This window comes from Panthera tigris, chromosome D1 (genome assembly GCF_018350195.1).
Source record: "Panthera tigris isolate Pti1 chromosome D1, P.tigris_Pti1_mat1.1, whole genome shotgun sequence".
NCBI classification, from domain to species: Eukaryota; Metazoa; Chordata; class Mammalia; order Carnivora; family Felidae; genus Panthera; species Panthera tigris.
In genome coordinates, this window is record NC_056669.1 from 77455336 (window position 1) to 77479352 (window position 24017).

A 24017-nucleotide genomic window follows, 5' to 3' on the forward strand; every position below is an offset into this window, starting at 1 on the left:
TGTTCTGTCCTAGTCTTCCATATTCCAAGTTTAGGACATGATCATCCTATTGGTTCTGGTAACTTTCAAATGATTTGAACATGATTTGGGTTCAGAAGTTTGGGTAATGAACCAGAGCGAGAAGAATGAAAGCTCATTCCAATGGCATGGTTAAATAGTGACCGCCATTTCTCACTTAGTGTTCTGGGTTAGAATAAAGAAATGTGGATGTGTGCCAATGAATGTTCTGGTGGTCTCTGTCCGTTTTACAATCATTTACAATCATTAATGTCCATTTTACTAATGAAAAATCTGACTAGATACCACAGGAGGTTTTAGGCTGTTACTAGGGGCTCAAAGTAACATTTCATGCCTTTCACTTGATCTGTTTTGTTAATAATCAAAATCATTTAATCTCAAAATAAGTTTGTGACTTTTCCTAAGACCAAGATTCTTCTTTTCAAAAACGAGAAGACAAAAATACAGTACTGACATATACCTAGAAATCTGCAATTCATAAGTATTTTTCCACCATATTTTTTAGTCATTTCCTAAAGAACAGAGGTTATGATTCAGAGGAACTGTATTCTCTCATTTGAATAAGTTGAAGTATCTTGCTTGTTATTCTGTTTTGTAGAGCAGAATGAGTGTGTACATCAAGTACCATCAATGAAAATTCCTAACAATACTCAAAGTCAGTGATGACCCAGTAGCAATTTTGTCACTGTAAAGTTTTCTTAATTTCAACTTTTGACTGAAAATTATTCATGTGAGAATTTTTTAAGACTCTACAGCATATAATTAGAAGAAAAGTTTAATCATAATTAGTCCTCAAAAATAATGTCAATCATTTTGTATTTTAATCTAATTTTAGAACCATGTTATTGATTTTTTAAAAAAATTCCAGCTAATAATTGCTATTTTGCTTTGTAATGGCAATGAAAAAAAATATAATGATATGTGACCATTAAAGGTTTGAGAACAAATCTGCAAGAATGTCCTCGCTCAGATAGACAGTTGCCTTAGTAATTGCTTATTGTTCTCTAATTCCTTATTACAAAGATTACATACATGTTTATTTTTACCAAGCTGCCTTCTTTTGCTTTTGCTTTAGTACATTAAAAAATAAGGATTTAGCAAATGTGTTTACATTTGACTAGGTTGATCTTTCTCGATTGAAACTCATGCTTCTTGAGAACATTAGGCCTTAGTGCCTGGAATCAAAACATAGGGCTTCATTTATTTAGAAATGTTAACAAACACATGATCAGTAAATTAGATGCTTTTCCCTATAATGTAACCCAATATCTTTAGGCAAAAATATATATCACATATGTCTATTTCTGTCTGGTCTTCCATATTGAGTCAGTGGTCTGAGAATTTAATACTCACGTTTATAAATAACCTGAATTTATATCATATTGGACAGATAAAGTATTTTTTGATGCTCTGTTTTTGTGTTCAGAAAATGGTTTCCTTTCAAGTGAAATCTTTTCATGGCTTGTTTCTAGAGGTATTGAGATTTGCTTTACTGAAAACAGTTGCCTCCAAGTCCTGAGTGATAGTGTTTGAATTTAATGTCAGTTAACAAAGCAGAACATATCGCACACATTCAGTTTCATGCTTTTGATGTTCCAAGCGCACTAAGAGGGTTAACTGGAATATGGTCATTCCCTGACTGGCCCCGCAAGTTAGGGCATCACTCAGCTATGACAAGTGCTGTAGAACAGTGTTATAATGACCCGTAGTCCTCCCCTTTCTCTTTTGGCAACGTCCACAGGTAATTTATACTGTTTTTTTTTTTTACAACAGGTTTCACTTTAAAATTGGTCCATTTTTTTTTCAAATCCTTTTAAAAGGAAACTTACTATCATTGCATAAATTGGAAACTAAAACTGTTTGCCAAAAAAGGAAATTATATTAATACGTATTCGTTGAAATTCTTATCCCTCAGCTTGCTAGGAGTCTATTCTCCACCCCACCCCCACCATGGAGTAAGTTGATTTTAAAAACACCCCTCTCCTTGTCTCTGCTTTCCCTTTACCTCCCATTCTGTTGCGTCTAGGAGCTGAAATTTCATATGAAGACTATATTCACCTTTCATTATATGCTGTCTCCCTATTTCTTCTTCTACACTGAATTGACGAGCTAAAAAAGTCTCATTGATGTGTATGCACTTTGGCTAATACTTTTTGATTTGTGGCGCAGACCATATTTAATTGATTGTCATTTTGCACTCATTTATTGTAAGGAGCTGACAGTTACTACTCAAAAATACCTAGGGTATTGGTTTTCAAATGATCAATTGGTTGTTGCTGCTAACATCTTAACTTTAAGTTGCTCTGAACACCAGGATTAAGTACTAAGTGCCTAGAGTCAAAATCTCAAACACACTAGGGGGAATTACCTCCCTGTCCCTGAATTGCAGTTCTGTGGTTTTTATTTTTGCACTTTTAACATGGGCATATTTTAAACTTTGCCGTATCTCTTTTGAGGCTGCAAGGTATGGTCATATTTACTACATTATAAGTCAGTACATTTATGCATATTATTATGTAACATGTACAAACAGTGAAATATACATGGTATATTATCATTTATCCCCTAGTGTTCTGTCCATCCTGAGAGCAGCAGTATTTTCATATGGCCATAGTGAACTTGTCCATCCAAAGAGCAATTTAGAGTCATTTAGGTCTGTTAAGACTGTTGACTTAGCATTTACTTAAAGGTAATACAATTGCCAAAACACGGACTTTCTACCCCTTAGAAAGTCATAAATACAAGATTCTCTGAATTAGTCTGTACCTCGTACATTTACTCTTGATCTACGCTTCTCAACATAAGCCAGAGTTAACAAGTTCATTGCTAACTGATTCCAAGGTTTGTTGACAACACCCAATCACCTTACCTACGTATGGTTTTATGATTATTATGTATATGAATGCAACTTCTCCTTATACATTCAAAAAGATATAATAAGAAAAAATCAGAATGAAAAATACAAGAATGTTTGCAAATTTAGAGAGAAAGAGCCCAGAAGACATTTTTGGCAGATGTTGTCTTTGCTAAGCATATGTCTTATCTGTGAGTTTCTAGAAAGCAAGGTATGAATAACTACTTTGCATATCTGGCTATGCATGTGTACTTATGTACACACATCTGTATGCTTATGTGGGCTTGTTTGTTTATACACATATATATCTTCATTTAAGGTTGAGAGACTAATTTCTACTCAAATATAAAGAATGTCTGAGATTTTTGACTGTGTCTTTTAGGCAAGCATGCAAGTAGTCCCCTGACAAAGTCACGATGCTCTTATTTCTAAATGTAAAAACAATTTCTTGAAGCCAGATTTTTGCCTTACATCTTCCAGTGGGTGACATTGTTTTTGAACTATCTGGTGGACAAGCAAGCTAAGTGCTTTCTCTCCTCCGAGGTATTTCAGTTATGTTTCATTGACTTGAAATTGGACAATGATGCCAAAAAGCTCCTTGTTGACTTCTGTGGTGGCAGATGTTTGGATGTTACCATTTGGCCATGCTATGTATCTCTGGAATATAAATACACGGATCTGAGGCCTAAAGTTGTGATTTTGAGGATGAGAAACATGCACATTTTCCAGTGTTTTCGTTCATTCAGTTACTTGGTTTCTACACAGGCTTCCAGTATCAAGAAGTCAGGTGCCAATATAAATCTGTATAAGCTTGTAGGAAGGGTTTTCCGAAATATTTCTTAGATGCCATGAAAATGTACTATTCAATTTGTCAGTCCCAATTCAATGATGATAATATTCTATATAAATGATAGTAACTTTTAAAGTGATCTCCCTGCGGGGTGCATGGTTGACTCAGTCAGTAGAGCATGCAGCTCTTGATTTTGGAGTCATGAGTTCAAGCCCCATGTTGAGCACAGAGCTTGCTTTTTTTAAAAAAAGAAAGACTACACTAAAAAAAAAAAAAAAAAAAAGTGATGTCCCAGATAAGCAGCATTGGCATCATCTAGAAAGTTGGTGGAATCGCAAATTCTTGGGCCTCACCTGGGGTGGCAGCTAGCCATCTGTTTTAACAAGCCCTCTGGGTAATTCTGATGTGTGCTGAAACTTGAAACCTCTAATCTAAAGGAAAGAAACCACTACGTGAAGGAAGAGATTTGTTGTACAACAACACAATTAGAAATAATTTGCATGTCTGATGATGGAAAAATATAACCATTCAGATACTAGAAATGATCATTTTGGAAACTTTTGTGTATCATTGTGGGGAAATACTGAAGATACAATGTTAAGTAGAAAAAAAATCCAGATTTTGAAACCGTACTCACATATAAAATATCTCTCTGAAATACTTATATATTATATAAATATTTCTATATTATATACATAATATAGAAATTATATATAATTCTGATTAAGACTTGAAGAGAAGAGAAATAATTCAAAAGTTTTTAATTGTTGAGGGCATAGAATTATGAGTGAGCTTCTTTGTTGTTGTTCTGCATTTATTTCCGATGATGACATTAAAAATATGAACTCTTTAGAAGAAGAAAAATCAGCAACCTGATACTGTTGCAAATTTGAGAATAACTAAAGAGACTTGTAAAAGGCATCAGGTTAATTAGCTGACTGCTCATTTTTCTGGTCACTGGCTAAGCTTCCCATCTTCTGAAAAAGGGTACAGAGGTTTATTGGAATCGTGGTGTTATTTAGATGAGGGAGGACTTCACATTTTGCTGTATACTTGCAGCATATTGTTTCCTTGGATGAAGCTCTCACCTTTTATTCACTTCCTTTTCTGTTTTATATCTCCATTTGGAAAATGGCTCAGATTGTTTTGGGTTAGCACTAGCAAATATGCAAACATCTGAATAATGTCCCTTCTCGTTGCAGATGCCATCAGTGAGCCATACACTCAGTTTTCTCTCTCTTAGTCATTAAAGCTTTAATCATTTGATACCCCTTTCCTTTTAAGGCTCAACTTTCAGTGACATGCAAATGGTCCAATATGATAAACTGATCTCTGCCAATGCATGAAATAGGCGTAAATGGCTCTAATGAGTAGAACATCCCTGGGGTAAGATCTTTACACCACATAGTTGCTCTAATGTCCTGGTTATAGGAATCTCTGGCAAAAAATACAAGCCAGGGGAATCATGTGTTGTGAGGTAGTTGACTTTTTTTGTGTGTGCTACTTGATTTGGGCACTAATATGCTGAATAGTCTTTTACTTAATTACACTTTGTCACTACTCTTAACATCGTACTTTAGCATTGTTCAAAGAGTGTTCCAAGGAAAAACAGCTCCAGAAGATGTTCAAAGATATTATTTGTAAAGAACAGTTATCACGCTAAAGAGTTTAAACAGGACTCCTTTTATTGAACTGACTCTATTGGCCTCTGTCTGCGCACATGGTAGATCTCATTTTAACCTCTCCTCCTGATGGAACATACTGTTGCCATTCTTACTTTACAGATGAGGAAACTGAAACATGGAGGTTGAATAACTTCTCAAACTGATAAGCTCATGAGAGATAAAAGTGGCATTCACAGGCCTAACTCCCAAATTTACACTCTTTACCACAAAGCAATACTAATTTTTTTTTTTTATCTGAGATTATCTGGGATTTCTCCAAGGGTTGAATATACTCATATGATCTATTAATTCCTACAGTGAGATGTACTATTTAACATTTTCTAAAATGTATCCCACCATGGAAAGTTTCTCTCTCCAGCCCTTCCCCTCCCGCCCTGCCCCCTGCATTCCCCCCACCCCCACCCCACCCCCACCCCCCCACTCCCAGCATCACATCATCCTGGGATAGGAGGTCATGAAAACATACTTCGGGGAAGACATTATCAACTGAAGCAAATTAAGAAAAATAATTTAATTTAAAAAAAAAATCTATTGAAATGAAAGTTTTCTACTATTTGCCAGAGTTGCAACCCATATATATTGAAGTACTGCTAAGAAATACTGAATTTATGCTCATTTTTACTTTCAAGTTCCATTTGGAAATTATGACATAAGGAATGACTGGAAAATCTTTAAAGGAAAGAGGGCTAAAATGTAACAAGTATCATTTATAGCAGCCATTTCAGCAGGTGCCTTGTATATATTGCCTCACTAGATTCTCTCCATCTCACAGCTGGTTTTGAAATTGCTTTTATCTTTTTGTTACAGATGAAAATACAAAGTCTTAGGGAGTTTAAAGTCTCAAGTAGGTAGTATGATAAACAATTTGAAGTCCCAGCTCCCAAACGCATAATACTACACTCCTCTCGAAGCTGTCTCCCTAGGGCATGTCCATCAAATACAAGTATGCTATTCCACAAGGCTGGTCCTCTAAAAAGGACCTGCAGCTTTTTATAATATATTTAAGGCTCAACCACGTAGTAGTGTATTCCTTATATCATCTTTACTTTAAAAATATTTGGATTGAAAAGGTCATTACAGTTGCATAATCAGTAGTGCCTACTGTATAGAAAGGGATATAATGTGTTTGACTGTATTATGATAGTGATAAAAATTATAATAATATTTATTAGGATTAGGTGTTTACTTGTATGCCAGATGCTGTTCTAAATGCTTTATATAGCCTATCTTGTTGATTAGGCAAAACAAAGTAGAACTCTATGTATTACAAAGTATATTTTCTGCACTGTTATCTTTTTGATAGAAGTCAGAATTTAATTCTTCTATATTGCCAGTAGGGTGTTGTTGAATCTTCTTGCTAATTGTAGATATTTTTAAAGTAGATTAATATCATTTCAAGACATTTTTATACCAGACCTTCACAGCTGGGTAAAATCGTATGAGGTTCCATGCTAACACTCTAATGGGTCAAGGTATTTTTCCCCCACATTTTAAGAAATGGGACTGCTTAAGGAGCCTAAAGAAAAGACAATGAATAATTTAATTGGAAGTCAGCAAAGGAATTTGAAATCTTAGGGAGTTACTTTCTTAATACTACTTTTGAATTAAATCATCTCAGATCAATGGAAAGGTCAAACACCTTGTTATTGATTCTTTGTAATTTCTTATTTACCATAAAAATTCTTCAGGTTTATACCTGTGTGATAAAGATCAATTCACTGTAACAAACCAAGCAAGAGAGGCACAAGAGCTCTGTTACTATAGCAACCCAACCTGGCAGTATCTTCTGGGACTAGCTCTAAGGGAAGGTCCAATGATAGCGAGGGATATTAGTTTCTTTTCTGCTCTTATGACACATATTGATTTACTGTGAGTAAAAAGTAGCATGGTTCCAATTGCATACCTTTCCTGGTAATGAAAAATGGGCTGTTGTGTAAAAATGCAAAGGAGTTTTAAACAACTGGCAGGGAAAATAAAACTTTCATTTATCTTAGTGGAAACATTGCACAAACAGCCATTACTCAGCAGCTGAATGTTAAAAATTCATGTTTTGAGCAACACGAATATAAACCCTTCATCTCATTTAGCAATTTATGGGAGCAGTGGTTATGATTTCAAAACTATCTAATGGCTTATATTCACTTCTATGAAAAAATATGGCCATTTTTGCCTCTGATAGATGTAAAATCTCAGGCAGCATTCATAGTGCTCTAATCCATGGTGAGAGAAACATGGCTGTTATTAGAACGTGAATGTTTTAAAATTGGATCCCTTTCTTTGCCCAACTGCCTCAAAACTGAATGCTAATTCAGGAAAAGCAAGCAATGGCATTAAAAATGTATCCAAACACTTTAATTTCAGATTTTAAATTATTTTTTATAATAGTTTTGCTCCATTAAAAACACTTTCATTTGTTTGTAACTTATTCATGTTCAGTGAGGCTGGGCTAATAACATGGATATAATTTACAATTTGGTAATACATCTCTCAAAGGACTTTGCAAATGTTAATAAGTCCTCTTCACCTTTTTTTTTTTTTTTCTGAGAAAGGCATAGATCTTGGATGAATGCAAAATAGTGATTAACCATTGCTGTAAAATTGTAGCTGATGAAGTACTATCTTTCCGGTAGATTCATCTCTTGAGTCTGAAAACCTTTAACCAGGGAGAAACTGAAAGTTGACTTTGTCCAAGATTGTACCCACTACTACACCTGACACGACTTTTGAAAGCAAGGGAAAAAATGCAGTTTGATATCTCTTAAAAGAATGGAAAGATCAGCTAATATATCAGGACAGTTCTTTATGTTCTTATTGGAGAATTCACTTCGTCTTCCATTGAATTGTTAACAAATGTATCAAGTGTGAAGAACAATGAATAATTGAAAACTCAAAACCAAACATCCCTTTTCCCTGAGAATTTGTCACTATTGACCACTTAGCGTTGAGAAGATTTTCAAGAATTGTATCTATTTTCAGCTGGCCTGAGAAGCATTTTTATCCATCTCTAACTGGATTAGCAGGATTTACCTACCATATTGTACAATACATGTCTGACTCTATTTCACCTTCAATCATTTTCTTTTGCCATTGCACTGGATCTAAATAAATGGACGATTTTTTTTTTCAATAGCCACAAATCAAAATTATTTAACTTACAGAAGCATTGGGAAATTAAATGGCTTCACTGAAGAAAAGCACAGGTCCTATGATCTGCATTTCCAATTTCTGCATTGCTACAACTTTCCTGCCATTAAGATAAATTTGCATGTGTGTGTGCATATCTTATATAGTAATATGTGTGTGTATGTGTGTATGTGTGTATATACGCATACATGTATGTATATGTATATGTAATGAAAAGGTACAATATTAGAGTAAAATTAGTTCAATGATTGGGCATTTCAGTTGTTAAAAAATTCTCAAGTTGATTAATCTGTGCCTAAAATCTCTAGTCAAGGATTTTGTCAAAAAAAAAAAACAAACTTCTATTATGTCTGTGTTTCTTTACATATACTATATAACACTTGCCAAATGTTTTTGTGTGTCAGATGCTTTTCTAAGAACTTCCTTGGATTCTTTTATTTAGCCCTCACAACTGTTTGAGATAGGCACTGTTATTATCTCTGCTTTAAAAGTAAGGAAACCAAACATTAGTGAGTTAATTACTTGCCAAAAGTCATAAAGTTAGAAGAGTCAACCCTCTTTGAAATCAACATATCCGATTTCAGGGATAGGGTTTTAACTATACATTATTCATTCTATTTCAGACCGTCTAGTCTTTTGGCAGGTCATGTTGTGAGTCTTACTGTTCAGCCTTTCAGCATCCGTAAAGAAGTGATCCATACTTAAAGTATAGCTCCTAATTTGCCTAGGCCTTTGTTGGTTCTGACAAATGGAATTGAACGGCTAATCCCTGTTGGAGTGTCAGACAAGAAGAGTACCCAGGAAACAAAGAATCTTGTAAAACAATAGCACTCCCCACCCCCATAAAAAAAAAAAAATCAGAAAAACCAGCCAGAATGGCATTCACAGTGTTCAATATGTTCATTGATTTTTCTTTTCAATATATTGACCAGATTTGAAAAGTCTTCCAGAGGTAAAAGTTTACTCTGGAATCTAAGGAATATTTTCAAGCTACTATAATTACAGTTACTATAATTACCTATTTCCAATTTGCTTTTGTGCAGTTAAGATTAAATCTCTTTAATCTGATTATATATGAAAGGATTTTCTGTACATGCTATGGTTACAGTAGGGAGGTGACATTGTCTTTTAGACCTTTTTATACTTTTATGAAAGGGTCTAAATTAGACTTAGGACAAAATGCAACCTGAACGCTTTTGGCATAGCAATTGATGCTTTTGAAAGCAAGTGCCCTAAAAATGGATGTCAAGTAATTTTAAATAACATTTTTTTCTTAACTGTTTTTCTGCTGGTACTTCATGGTGGTAAAGTATATCTTAGTTTTATCTGATTTGTAAAATACATTCACTTATACATGAACTCATTTTATTTTCATTACTACTCTGTGAGAAAAAGCAGTGTGATTGTTAATTTACACATTTTACTGATGAAAAAACTGCAGATAATAGAGATTTAACAACTTTCCCAAGGTAATCCAACTAGCAAGTGCTTGATCTAGGTTTAAATCATATTATGGTTTTTTATATATTAAATTCCACGTATTTTAAGTTTCACACAATAAAATTTCCCTTTGAAGGTTTTTGTTTTTTTGTTTTTTTACCTTAACATAAATGAAAACCCTTAGTTGTTCACTGTGTTTTTGATTAAGGATCATTGGCCTTGCTTGCAAAGTAGATATTTCACAGTAATGAGATTGTAAAGTTTACAAGATTTTTATCTTCCTTCCATTTGTCATCATCCCAACAAGAACATTTCTGGGTTTATATGTCCTATGCTGATATAAATGTGAGTCACTTTTAGCGATTAAAATATCAGTGATTTATTTTGCAAAAGGGAAAGAAACAATTATGCACAATGTGTCATGTTCTTGAATTATTGATGAGTCTTCTAGAAGCCAAAGAGCAAACCAGTGAAATATCTGTCATTGTAAATTGTACATAATTAGGGGTACCTGGCTGGCTTGGTGAGTAGAGCATGCAACTCTTAACCTCATGGTTGTGAGTTCAAGCCCCACTTTGGGCGTGGAGCCTACCTAAAAGTAAATAAATAAATAAATAAATAAATAAATATCATAATTATCCCACGGGCTCAAGTTGCATAAACAGATTGTAGCAAGATTCATGAAGAAACACACTTTGCAAATGTGGCCATCCTGAGTTTGTATGAATGTAGTCAAAATGGTGGAAGTTCTATCATTACAGCATTGATTATAGCAATTTAGGACTTGTTTATTAAAATCAGTTGGTTAAGTGTCTGCATGACTTGGTCAATTTAGACTTTGCCTTGCATTTCCCTCTAATACTTGGCATTTTGAATTTCAGTTCCTCAGTAAAAACATGGACTCTCAGTCCTGGACCCAGTAAGTGCCACCATCACCTAACTGCCCAGCCTTTCGTTGCAAGAGCCTTACTGATTCACATCAAATTTTAGTTCACTAGAATGGTGTGTTCAAAATTTTATTAGTATTAACATTTTCATTTGAAGCTGGGTTGTGTGTTGTTTCAGAGTATATTCTGCCAATTCCTGCCATCTTGTTAGAAGCATACTAAGATCTTAAGGAAATCTTTGCGTAGATTTTGGGAGGAACAAGGCATAACTAATCATATTTGATTTCATGTTAGCCTTAGGATATATACTCAAATTGCTTTATAATAAAAATCATGATGTTACAAAAAAAATCCCAATCCCAGTGAGTTATTTGGTGACATTCTCCCTGTTTCCCTAAAAGGAACACCAGAAAAAAATCATTACATTACATTAGTCTTCTAGTTGTAGCTTTCTTTTCACATTGTCATTTCTTAGACACATTCACTTCACTACACTCACACATTGTTCTAACGTTCTTGGCTATTATAAAGAAATGCCTTGTTTTTACCCCAGAGTTTTTCTAATCTACTATGTGTTACAGACAAATTTGAAGGGCCTGGAAATTCCATGGGAAAAAAAAGATTATAATTTCTTGAGCTATCACCATGTAAAGGGCTTTTTATCCTTTTGTTTTTAAACCAACCCATCCCAATGTTTGACTCTTCATTTTCCCTTGGTTAACAGTCTCTTTTACTCTGAACATTCCATTTGTCATCTTTTTCTTGAAATCCAGCCTCATAGAATATGTGGGGCAGAGATAATTAAATTGTCTGAAGCCTCATTTGAAGGCAAGTAAAGGGCAGGGCTGGTTTCAAATCTGTCTTCTAACCTTGGCATTAGGCATAAAGTCTCCAAGGGTCACATTCTCAAACAGCAATATCCAAATAGTAACAGATTCATTTGTCATCATCTACCAGTGTGTTAGTCATTATAATGTTATCCAGTCTGGGATTTTTAAAAAAATAATCATGGTGTTTTGAAGTCCTGGGTTAATAGAAAAATTATGGGAGCTCATATGGCACAGAGAACATTAGGAGTATTGTTAAAATCTCATTCCCTGCCCATCTGATAGGACTAAGGCTAAGGTGGGCTTCAACCTTGCACAAAGAGGCACTTTGGACCACAAAGTATATGTCACCAAATTCCTCTCCCATCATGATGTCTACAAAATACCTTTCTACCTCCTCTATTTCCCTAAATATCTGCAGCCAACATGACAAAGAACTGGAAGTGTTTTCAGAGGCAAAGAGAGGAATGTCTCTCATAATGAACCTTGAGAATCTTATCTATCTCCTGTATTTACTCAGTATCTTACAACAAAAAGGAAATTTCCATCGAGCACTGAAAGAATTCCAGAGAAACCTGGATTTCAAGTGACACCCTGGCACCAAAGATTGAATAGGATCTTTCTTCATATACAGCATTCATATATCTGATGGATAACACTTTGACATATATCAACTTGAGGAAAGATAAGGATGGAATATTCTTAGCATGAGAGTTTCCTCTTTGACTAAAAAAAAAAAAAAAAAAAAAAAAAAAAATTACAGCCATGATGGTATCTAATCATGGGAAGGGAAAGAAATGTTTTCTAAGAATGACTTTACTTTGGAACTCTGATGCTTCGGCAGAGAATCTGGGACACATCCTTCAGTTCTGATTAAAGAACTTACAATAGATCTCTTTTCCAATAATCTAGGTGTCTCCTTGTGAGTATGTGACAATTGTGAGATTAGGATTCTGCATACATTTTAACTTACAACAGAAGGAAATGGTGGAGTATCTTGTGTGTCACACAACTTTCTGAGGGTGAATATAATGGTAGGACCTTGAGTAAAGAGCAAAGGGCCAAAATGAATGAGCAGAATAGGCATCAGCAAAGTTAGAACAAGATGGCAGGATTTCCCCCTAAAACAGGAAATGTCATACAGAAAATAAACACTTTGTTTAACTTAACAATTTTCTCCAGGATTTCATTAGACATTCTCTAGAGTGTGGTTTGTTTTTCTTGTGGAATCGAGACACAGAATGATGTCTCTTTCCCTGGTAAAATTACTTTCTTCCATATCTCATGTTTATGATAAAAGCTCTGAGCAAGGAGAAGACCAAAGGACCCCGGAAAATAGGTAGTTCCAACATTTGTGTTTTAAAATGTCAACGGCCAGCACTGTCCACAATTCTCAGTCTGTGTACACCTCAGTTATCACTTAGGATCACTGTAAGATAAAGTTATCACTATCAGATAAAAAGGAATATGGGAACAGTTCTTACTGCAACTTGACAAAAAAAGTTTTCTCTAATCTTATCGCAAGAGATCACAATTTGCATTTTCAGGTGATGTTCGTGTACCTCTCTGCAATGGATACGAAGAACATTTTATGAACTTCCTATCTTCTTGTTTCAGTAGGGTCTTCATGGTTGTGACTATGTCTCCACAGCCAAAGCAAAGCAGACATTTAAGGTAATTACTTAGATAATTAAGGGGAAAACCTCTCCACTTTGCTTTCACTGTGGAACCTTGGCCTCCAGTCAAATGAGGAAAGTTGGGCACCTAAACGTGAATATTGTACCTGTTTTAAAAATTTCAGCGAGGTATTAAAATGCTGTTTCTTCTTTGGTTTTCCCATAATTCTTTGTAAAAACAGCAAGGTGGGGCTTACTGTGTGTGGGTGGCAGGCAGTAACCTAGTGATTTCTGTCTTTTCTTAGTACAATTTCCATGTTCCTCGTGTGTTCCTTCCCTGAGCTTGTTATTAGAATTATTTGGAAGTATAAACCTGCTTTTGGCTTCTGTATGCAGTATCAGCTTAGTCTTTGCTTTAAAATATTTAAAAACAATACCCTTGTGGAATAGAAATGAAACACGATATAATTTCACAATATCTCCATACCGTTCCCATTGCACAAATTGCCTTTGTGGTTTAACACATGGAACCTCATGAACCCCTGCCAAATTTCTGCTTCTGACACCACACCTAACCTCTCAATGTATCAGCAGTGCTTTAACTAACACATGTGACTTACCACTTTAGTACAATAAAAGTTAAAGAGGTTGAGAATGGAATAGGACCTGAATTTGAGGCCTTGAGGTTGCCAGTGTAAGTAGAAACATTGGATCATTTTTTTTTGTTTTTAAATATTAATAGTTATGATTTAGAAAAAAGTAGCCTACTCGAGTAAGTCTTATCTATTCCACATAACTACAAAATGGTTGTTAGAAAAGCCCCATTGTGCAAATTCTCCTTTAAACAGGATGACTGTATCTCGAAGCTAATTATGAGAATTCGTTTAGATTTCTAAAGTATTGTTACATTTATTTCCTTATCCGTAATCTGCTCTGTTATTCATTTGGCAAATACGTGAGTGTATACTGTGTGCAGAGAGCTACGAGGAAGCCTGAGGATACAGTTTCTCAGTAAGCTCTGTTTCTTTATAAAGATTGTGCTTAGCAATGTAGATAATGGGTCATACACTGCTAATAATTCTGACAATGAAATATGATGTCTTTGGTTATCCATATGAATAATTGGCAAGCAGGAAAGAGAGATGAGTCCCCTTAAATTCACTTCTAAAATCTTCTCTGAACCTGAGAATGTCATAGAACATCAGAATGCATGACCGACTTGGGTGGCAGAAACACTGGGCATAACTTTGGTTGGACCTGTTGAAAGACATTGCATGGTCTTGGGAAGCAAGTGATTATTAAATGAAGGTGAAATCTCAATCAGTTGGTCTACTCTGGCTGTGACCGCCTTGACCCCCATGTGTCACCAGAGCTGACTGAACCACTCCTGCTGTCTGGGTGTGCAGTTTCTCTTGTCACTGTTCAGGTGTCACTTGGTTAAAGAAGAAGAGGCTGCCCTACAGGTTTTCCTTGTTTAAAGTATATAAGTGGCTATGTTCTTTTCACGACCAAAATGACCACACCTCTCCCTGCTTTCCTGAAAATTGTTTAAAAATCCATGATGCCTATTGCAATCACACTAATGTCAAAGATTTTTAAAGAGGGCATGTATTGTTGCACTAGAATGTCAGGCAGGGGCTACCTAATGACCCTTATCACTGTTCTTCATATTGTAAGGGTGAGTCTCTGTAGAAAGACTTTGATGTTAGTGTGATCCCTTTAAGTATTGTGGATCTTAGAGGGGAGCTTTGTAACGAAGCTGGCGTGCCAGTTCTTTGCGGGTAGTACACATCTCCCTTTGGGGAGGCCCAAAACTGTGCAGAGTTCTCTTCTCCCTTTTTCTCTGCCTTCTCCTCTTTCCCCAGAGAAGTTTAGAGGAAGGGAGTATATGTCGCCATGTTTTTTAAGGTGACATCCCTTTCCTGGTTGTTGTTCTTTCTTTCGAAGCATGTGTGCTTTAAGTATGGACATAGAACAACAACACTGGCATTGTCCTAACTGGAGTCAAATGCACCAAAATCAACATCTAGGCTTTCTTCCTGGGGGGCATTGCTTGGAGACCCCCTAATGCCTAGAGAAAGAGTTCCTGGAGGTAAGTTTTATTGTTCGGTAGGTATGGTCCTTTCAGGAGTTATTTCTCCTTTTACTCTTGAACTCAGGAGCTTCTGGGAGAGTACCAAGAGTTTCCTAGACAGTGGAAGACATGATTTAGGAAGATTTCTCACAGCTTGGACCCGTGAGTCAACCTACCTGGGGGCCAGCAGAGGCCAGTGCCCTCATTCTTTCTCCTCCTGGAGGCTGCAGTCCGCCTCCTGTGATTCCACCCTGCTCTCACACTGTTCCCTACAGGAAGCTCAGGCCTGTGGCCTTTCTGACTTCTGCTGGAGAGACTGTCAAGCTATCTTCATCCGTGAGTTTCATTATCCATGTTTGTACCCAGTTTTCAGTTTTCCCTGCGTCGTTTCATACACCTTTCCACCGGTGGGACTTATGCCCTACCCCTCTTTACTCTATATCCAAGGCCACACCACAATCCTAGTCTCCCCAATTTAGACCACCTTCAGATCTTGCCAGACCTGTATAGGCCTAGAATTGGCCACCTGCCTTGGGATTTGTTGGTATGAACTGTTCTCTCTGAAGCAAGATTACCTTTTCTGCCTGCTGTTGTTGACACCCGTTAGATCAATTCTTTTTATCCCCAATATGTCACTTGCCACAGCAGGTTATAAAAAAGATGGCACACACCATTTTAACCATTTAGATTACAGCAGTTTCTACATAACCAGTGGCTGGTGCAGGAGGTGTTGAGGTACTTAAAATGCCTCCACCCAGTGTTTGCTGCCTGGACATTACTAGTTAAATACATCAAAGTTCCATTTATGTGCAATATTTTGAATTTATTTTTGAAAGAGGTTAGAGTGGAAGAGAGCCAAAGCATAAGAGACTTTTAAAAACTGAGAACAAACTGAAGGTTGATGGGGGGTGGGAGATGGGTATTGAGGAGGGCACCTTTTGGGATGAACACTGGGTGTTGTATGGAAACCAATTTGACAATAAACTTCATATGTTGAAAAAAAAATAAATTTATTTTTGAGAGAGAGAGAGGGGGATTGTGAGTGGAGGAGAGACAGAGAGAGAGGGAGAGAGAGAATCCCAAGCAAGCTTCATGCTGTCATTGCAGAGCCCGATGCAGGGCTCAAATGCACAAACCACATGATCAAGACCTGAGCTGAAACCAAGAGTTGGATGCTTAATCAACTGAGCCACCCAGGTGCCCCTATGTGCAATTTCATAGTCAATGATCTTCAGACCTATTTACTGTGTAACAAGTATCTCCCCAGAATAACCCAGTGCTTTCTTGTATTACCAGGTGTTGGAGCTACTGTAAGTGGCTCATCTTCATCCACATTCTCTCTCTGATTTCTTTAAAGTGAAGGGTTTCAAACCAAGAGTTATGTCTTTGAGTAAAGTATATTTGGTATGCCATTTTGAACAGAACATTTTTACCATATTTTAGAAGAACAATTCCTGGACTTTTTGTTTGTTTGATAGCAAAGCATTGGAATATTTATCTAAGAGACCCATAGTTGAATTGCCTTGGGAAAGTGCTTAAGGCAGAGCTTGTACATTGACTTTAAGAATTTAGGCCATGTTGGGGGAGACATCAAAATCAAATTAGAGCTCTATCTTTCACTAATCTTTCATGTGATACATTTCTTGGTGTTAGATTGGGGGTTAGAGTTCCCAAAAGAGTGTTACTTATCCTAGGGTTTTCCTGTTAATCTGGATCTCAGGAATCAAGAAAGGCTATCAAGGGAAAGAGAAGTCTGAGATGAGACTCAGGGAATAAGCTGAGGTTAGCCAGCCAAGATTAGAAGGAAGAGTGTTTCAAGCAGAATCAGGAAGGAAACAACATGCACAAAGGCTCAGAGCACCAGAGGGGAGAAAAAAGGGGAAAGAGAAAGGGGCATAAAGGGGAAAAACAGAATGAGGCATTGTCAAAACTCCTAGAAGTGCAACCATCAGACCAGAAGGCTCAAGGGGAGGAGAGGGTGAAGAGAGGTGTGAGGCAAGGGGAGATGTGAGGTAGGCAGGTGCACGAGTCAACTCCTGAAGATCCTCCTGTGCTATAAGAGCTTTGGCTTTCTCCTGAAGGCAGTACAGAGATTTGAAGCATTTTCAGAAGTGGAGAGATATGAATAGATTGCATTTTAACTCACTCAGGCTGTAGTACAGAGAATGAATAGAAAAGGTATAGCACTGGAGGAATACCTTTCAACCATGTTGGCTTGGGAAGTAGGTGGGTCATGACAGTGGCAGCCCAGCCTGGAGCGTTGTCTGATAAAAATCTGAAATATAACACATATTATGATCTACTGGGTGAAGCTATCTTGGCATATAGTTTATTCAGAATTGAAACACTGTTTGTCCCTTAAACAGAATATATAAAAACCAGCATGTTGATTTTGGCTTGTTCTGACACATCTGCCTGGCATAGAGGAATTGGCTGGGTTTCAGTAGGTCAGAATTTCTGCTTGTTAATAAGGAGTTTCTTTGGTGAGAATTTTACATACGATAAAATTTTAAGTTACTCATAGAAACTAAAAAAGAATGGTGGGAAATGGTGTTTTTATATTTTACAACTGTGGTGGTTTTTTTTATTTTAAACCTCTGGGTAATGTCAATTGACAGGAGTCAAATAAATTAATAAAAAGGCACAGGTTAGTGCTCCTATCAACAGGTTTTTAGAAATTTGTTACCCTAAGCTCTTATTTTCCAGATGTTACCCAGTTTCTCAGTTCCAGATCTGCCTGGTGATTTAGTCCATATTTCATTTAGCATAGCAGGGCTATAAAAAATACAGTGCTCTGCCCGCAATAAGCTCCATGGCGAGACCAAGGCATTTTCAATGAAAACTGTTCTTTGGGCCAAGAATCCTCCCCTGAGTATTCTTTGGCCACTTACAAATTTCTTTACATGAGTTCATTACATATATACCCAGAAAGCAGTGATTCCAGATGTGTGGCCAAGTTCCGAGCCTTCAGAGGTACCTGTTAATGCAACTTATCCTCTCCTGTTAAGTCTACGAGTGGTCAGCAGCAGATATGAAGCACCTACAATGTCCCAAATACAAGTTTCATGGTTAGAACAGTGAACAAAACTGTCTCCCTTCATATTCTGATTGTGAGGAGACAGACAATAAGCAGGGCATGGGTCAGATAGTAAAAGGCCATATATAAGTATTTTAGGCTTTGTGGGCCATATGGTTTCTGTCACAGCTACTCAACTCTATTGTTTTAGCACAAAAGCAGTCTTAGACAATGTAGGATGAATGAGCACATGGCTTTGTTCCAGTAAAACTTTATTTATAAAAAAAGAATGAGTGCTAGATTTGTCCTGTGGGCCATATTTTGCTGACCCCAACATATGTCAAGAACTCAGTAGGCTGTTCTCATGTACTGATATGAAAGAGGACAGAACAGGATCATATAGAAGCGAGGTAATGGATGTGTCTGCTTTGGCATCAGCAGTTATAAGACTTCTTTGTGATTGGACTAAATCAGTGTCCGAAGGATTAAAGAGAAAGTTGTTAATATCATCTGTCTTTCACTTAAAATATGCATAAAGCTATTAAAGCTAAGTGACAGATCACAAAGTTATAGAAGGTAGGGACCATATAGAACAGCCTGACATGTATAGGGACTTCACAATTGTTACACTCTTCTTGAAGAGTTTGAGATTATCTTCCCATGATGTCTCAGTCGTCACTGATTCACATTTCCTCTGAATTTCCATGGCATTTATTAAATGACGATACTCACTTAGCATTGAGAAAATATGGCATTGGTCAGTAGTATGTCTTTTGTGTATGTTACCTTTTGCTACCCTGAAGTGTATGGGCCCTGTTTTATACTAGTTTCTATCCAAAGTGCCTAGTTTGGTGTCCTTATGTTGTTGACACATGATAGCTATTGGGTTATCATATCATGAGGATCAGAAAAATTAAAAAAGAGTGCAGCTAGGATTCCAACGAAAAATGGCTACACTTGAATTTGCTTTCACAGCGTATCAATGATGTTAAAACATTAACTGAAGGAAAAGGAGGAATATACTTTTGAATCTCAAGTGGTCTCTCTGATAAGGTCTGCAGGTCTTGTTGTTTTGGGTGAAGTTATTGTTAAATTCTGAGCCATACAAGAAATCAGAGAGCACAAGCTTACCAATAATTTTATTTGTGGTTAAAGCATGTGGAGTAATCTTTCAAACAACAGGTATTACATCCTGTGTCTAAGGAGCTGAATAGAAATTATGACCTCAGACCTCGAAGATCCAGTTGGGAAGGGATCCAAGAATTAATAACACAAATAAAATTTAAAAAGACAAGATAAAGGTTGCCAAAAGACAGGACATGATTTCAATTACAGATTCAGCAATTCCTTTGACAAAAATTTGCTGAGCACAAACAGTGAGCTAAACACTATTCTAGGCACTGATGAGTTTAGGAACAGGTGGATCCATGTGCATTGGATTTATCTGGAAAGCTTTCAAAGAGAAGATGGAAATCCACCAGGGTTTTGAGAAATGAATGGGATTTGGATGTGGGAGAGCACTTGGGGAGGATAATGGGTCAGCATGGTGGAAGAAGAGGAAGAACTCAAGAGATGTTTAAAGTGAATGGGCCAGGTTACCTGGAGATCATGTAGAGAGTTTAAGTAGGGAATAATGTAATAAAGGATGCTAGGGACAACTGTGGAGGTCCCTGAAAATAAAGCCAAAAAATGTCCATTTTGACCTGAAGGTGTTAGACAGCCACTGAAGGTGTTGATCAACAGCATGATAAATTGAAATGTAAGGCAATAAATTTGGGAGAGGCTTAGATATAGAATTATCAATTGGAGCAGGGAGAGACTAATAAGTAAGAGGCTATTCCAGTTATTCATAATATAGGAGTATTAATTAAAATGGTGGCAGAAAGAATGGAAAGAAAAATATGAATAGTATTTTGAGGGTAGGCTTGTTTGGATATTAATAGAACAGAGGAAGGAGGCAAAGAAGAAACTAGAATTTGAAAATGGTGATTTTCATATGAGACATTACCTTTTTCCTGAAAAATTCATAAGAACAAACATTATAGCTTACAAGAATCTCTGAGGTCAATGTGATTGATTCTGCCATCATCAACTTGCTGTGTAACCTTGATCAAGTTATTTAACATCTCTGTGATCCATCTGCAATGTGAATTATAATAATACTCATTTTGAAGAACTGAGCATTCATTCATTCATTCATTCAACAGATGTGACACAAATTATTTTCTAGCTCCTGAGAGTAGGGTGGTCAAATAAGACAAAGCCATTCACTGCCTTTAAGGAGTATGCTTTGTAGTACAGATAGATTATTTTCAAGTAGGCAAATATACAAGGTAATTTGGGGTTCTGGCAAATGTTAAACGGAAACATTTTATGTAATAAAGAATAATGGAAGTCAGAAGGGGTTACTTAGGTAAAGTTCTAAAGGATGGCCTCTCCAGGGAGGTGATCTTTGAAGTAAGACCTAAACGGTGAGAAGGAGCCAGGCTCAAAAACAGCAGGCAAAGATGACAGACAGCAAGTACAAAGCACAGCTTATTTGAGGAGCAGTGTAGCAGATTTTTTTTTTTTTTTGCCTTCTATTTGAACAATTCTGGAAAATGAGACCAATTTAAGCGTGCGTACCGACAATCCTAGCGGTGTGGTGGTTGTGTAGTGGGTGGAAATTGCAGCAGATTTAAAGGAGACACCTGCCCTCTAGTGTCCTCCCTGGGTTATTTAATCCATTAATAGGTTTTTCCCCACCTCTTCTCAGTACTATGGAGGCTGTTACAAGTGGGTATGCGTTCACTGGTTCCGTGAAATGCATTAATGTATGCAGGAAACAAAGGGAAAAAAAATTCTGAGAAGCCAGATTCTGTCAAAGAGCAGATTTATATTTATTTATTTATTTTTGCAAATGAGAAGGGTTGGAGACAGAGGGGAACAAGAAGTGTTCTGTTGAGAGGGACAACTTGCATATTTTGGTCTGGTCTGTTCATTCTTATATAAACTAGGGCAAAACAATGATCCCATTAAGCGCTGTCTTTTCTCACATCAGTGTTTTTCCTTTTGGGCGGGGGATAAAACTAGAATCAGGGAATACTTTGATTCTGTGGTGTGGGTGTAAATTCTAACTCCTCACCCACATGAAAATTCAGAAAAATGGGCCATAGAATTTTTCTTCTTCATGAACTCTTGTCCTCTTTCTCATTTTTTTTTTTTGGTCCCACCCCCGGCGCCACCTGGTTTAGAAGGTGATGGGGAGACCATAGAGAATAATGTAAAAGGTTTTGGACCCTGACTTCCTCTACACTTACATCTGGTGTCTTTCTTGCTCTGCTCCAGCCACATTGGACTTCTCTTCTTACGACACATTGTGTTGTTTCCTTAAAGGTCTTTGGAAATACTGTTCTTTGTTCTGGATGCACCTCCTCTCTCTGTCCATTGCCTAACGTCTCATGTTTAGTCATTACTCCTAATGGCCTGTTGTCCAGCAAAACTTCCTTCCTCCCCACGTTGGGCCCCTGTTAAATTAGGTTTCTCGGTTAAGGTGCATGGATCCCAAGCACCCTATCCTTCTCTCTCTCTTTACTACAAAGGACCTTGGGGGTATGACTCGTGTTGTAGTTGTTCATTGATTTCTCTCAGTACAACATACTCTCCAGTACTCCGCCTTGCATATGAGAGTTGCATAATATTCTCAACTGTATTGCACTGAAATAAACAGATATTGTTGAGACATAATGCAGAATTCTGGAAAGTTGAGGGACTCTGAAAACAAGGATGTGGAAAAGTAATTTCATTAGTTGGCCGTGAGTAATAGGAACAAACAAAACATCAGTAACTTGAAGATGGATGTGTGTCTCTCTACCATAAAAGTCCAGGGCTGGTTTGGTGGCTCTGCTCCTCCGAGTCCTCAGGGACACAGGGTTTCTCTAGCTCGACACTCTGCCATTACTAGTGGTGGGTCTCGGACACATGGTCTAAGATGTGTCCGTGCCTCAGGCAGAGACATAGAGGAGAGAAAAGACAAAGAGCCTGTACCATTTAAGGAAAGCTCCTGATGCACTTGACTCATCTCCCTGCAGCGGAGACTAGGTAGGCAGCCTTTATACTAGGTAAACATGTGCCCAGTTACATTTCGACTACTCTGAAGGAAGACACAAGGTACTACAGATGGACTATATCTTCCCCAGGAGATCTGAGTAAACATCACAGAGAGCAGGTATAAGCTGAATGACCACGTGGCGTATAGTCAAGAGTTAATTGTGGCCTTGGATTTAAGACTTTGATTCCATAATTTATAACAAAAATTAAAGGTACAAGACAAGAGTTACTGATAGTAAAGGATGTATTTTGAGTAGTCGCTTATGTGTTTGTTTGACTGTAATCTGTACAGGATACGTGCACATCAAGGAATGCTTTAAAAAAATTTTTTTTAATGTTTATTTATTTTTGAGAGAGAGAGCATGAGTGGAGGAGGGGTAGAGAGAGGGAGACACAGAATCCTAAGCAGGTTCCAGGCTCTGAGCTCTCAGCACAGAGCCCGACGCAGGGCTCGAACTCACGAGTTGTGAGATCATGACCTGAGCTGATGTCGGACGCTTAACCGACTGAGCCACCCAGGCGCCCCATCAAGGAATGTTTTTAAGAAGAAACAGCACGCTTGTCTCATGAAATCGGTTGACTGGCAAGCAGTTTAATTCTAATGTGGGTTCAAGGTTAAATTCAGTCAACCATGTGAGTCTCTAACTTTCAAAAAGTAAGATAAAGGAGAATAAGTTGGGAAATAAAGGAGAAAAATATTCTCAGTACTTTATGTTTATTTAATGCATGACTATTGACAAAACACTTTGAGTTAGGGATATTTGACCTCATAGCAGCCCCCAAAGCTAGACAGATTTATGGATAATAACCTGAGAAATTAACAGACCAAGCCAGTGTCAGGCACCTTGTAAGAGATGGAGTTAAGACTGGACTATGCCCATGTCACAGCAAATCCAAGTACTTTCTCCTGTCCCCAAAGACTTGTCATACTGGGTGAGGGAGCACGTTGGAGTATGGGTAAGAAAAGATATACCTCCTAAGTGCCTTTTTGGTAAAGCAGGCCATAGGAGGGGAGCATACATTATGATGTTTATAGCTGTTATTCTTTGATCATAGTTCTTAGAGAAATCTTTTATGGAATCTTCCATGGTGAGGGCTTTTCATTACTTAATTACTGCAGCAGAGCCAGCAGAGGCAGCAGACTGCCAGGGTCTACGGTCTCTCGACAAACAAGGGACAGCACACGCACAGGAAAGATGCTGTGGTCTACACTCTGCTGTCACTAAGCAACGAGAGCAGATTTCTTTGTATTCGGAGTTATTCACCGAGCTGGGGGGGGGGTGCTCCCAGAAGGCCCTTCAGAGCTGGACCTTATGGAGAGCTAGATTAAATGAAATTCGAGGATATTATGGCTGTTCTCACGGGATATCCATTTCCTGACGTGTGTCCCGCCTCTGCTATCGCAGCAGGTCACGTATGAGTGCAGCTGCCACTTGGCCTGATTCAGAATTTTTCACTCACAGGTTTAATTAAAATTTCTAGCGAGCACCATCTATCATTTCTCTTTTGTAATTTTTCTCTCTCAGAGAGAAAAGCATAGTGCTCATTACCTCTTGTGTGTTTATACTGCCCATGTT

At 37.3% G+C, this 24017-nt stretch overlaps 1 protein-coding gene across 1 annotated transcript in view; it reads left to right on the forward strand.

Annotated features, from left to right (window-relative positions):
* GAS2 (growth arrest specific 2) overlaps positions 1-24017 on the forward strand; it is a 130666-nt gene that overhangs the window by 80967 nt on the left and 25682 nt on the right. The window lies entirely within an intron of this gene.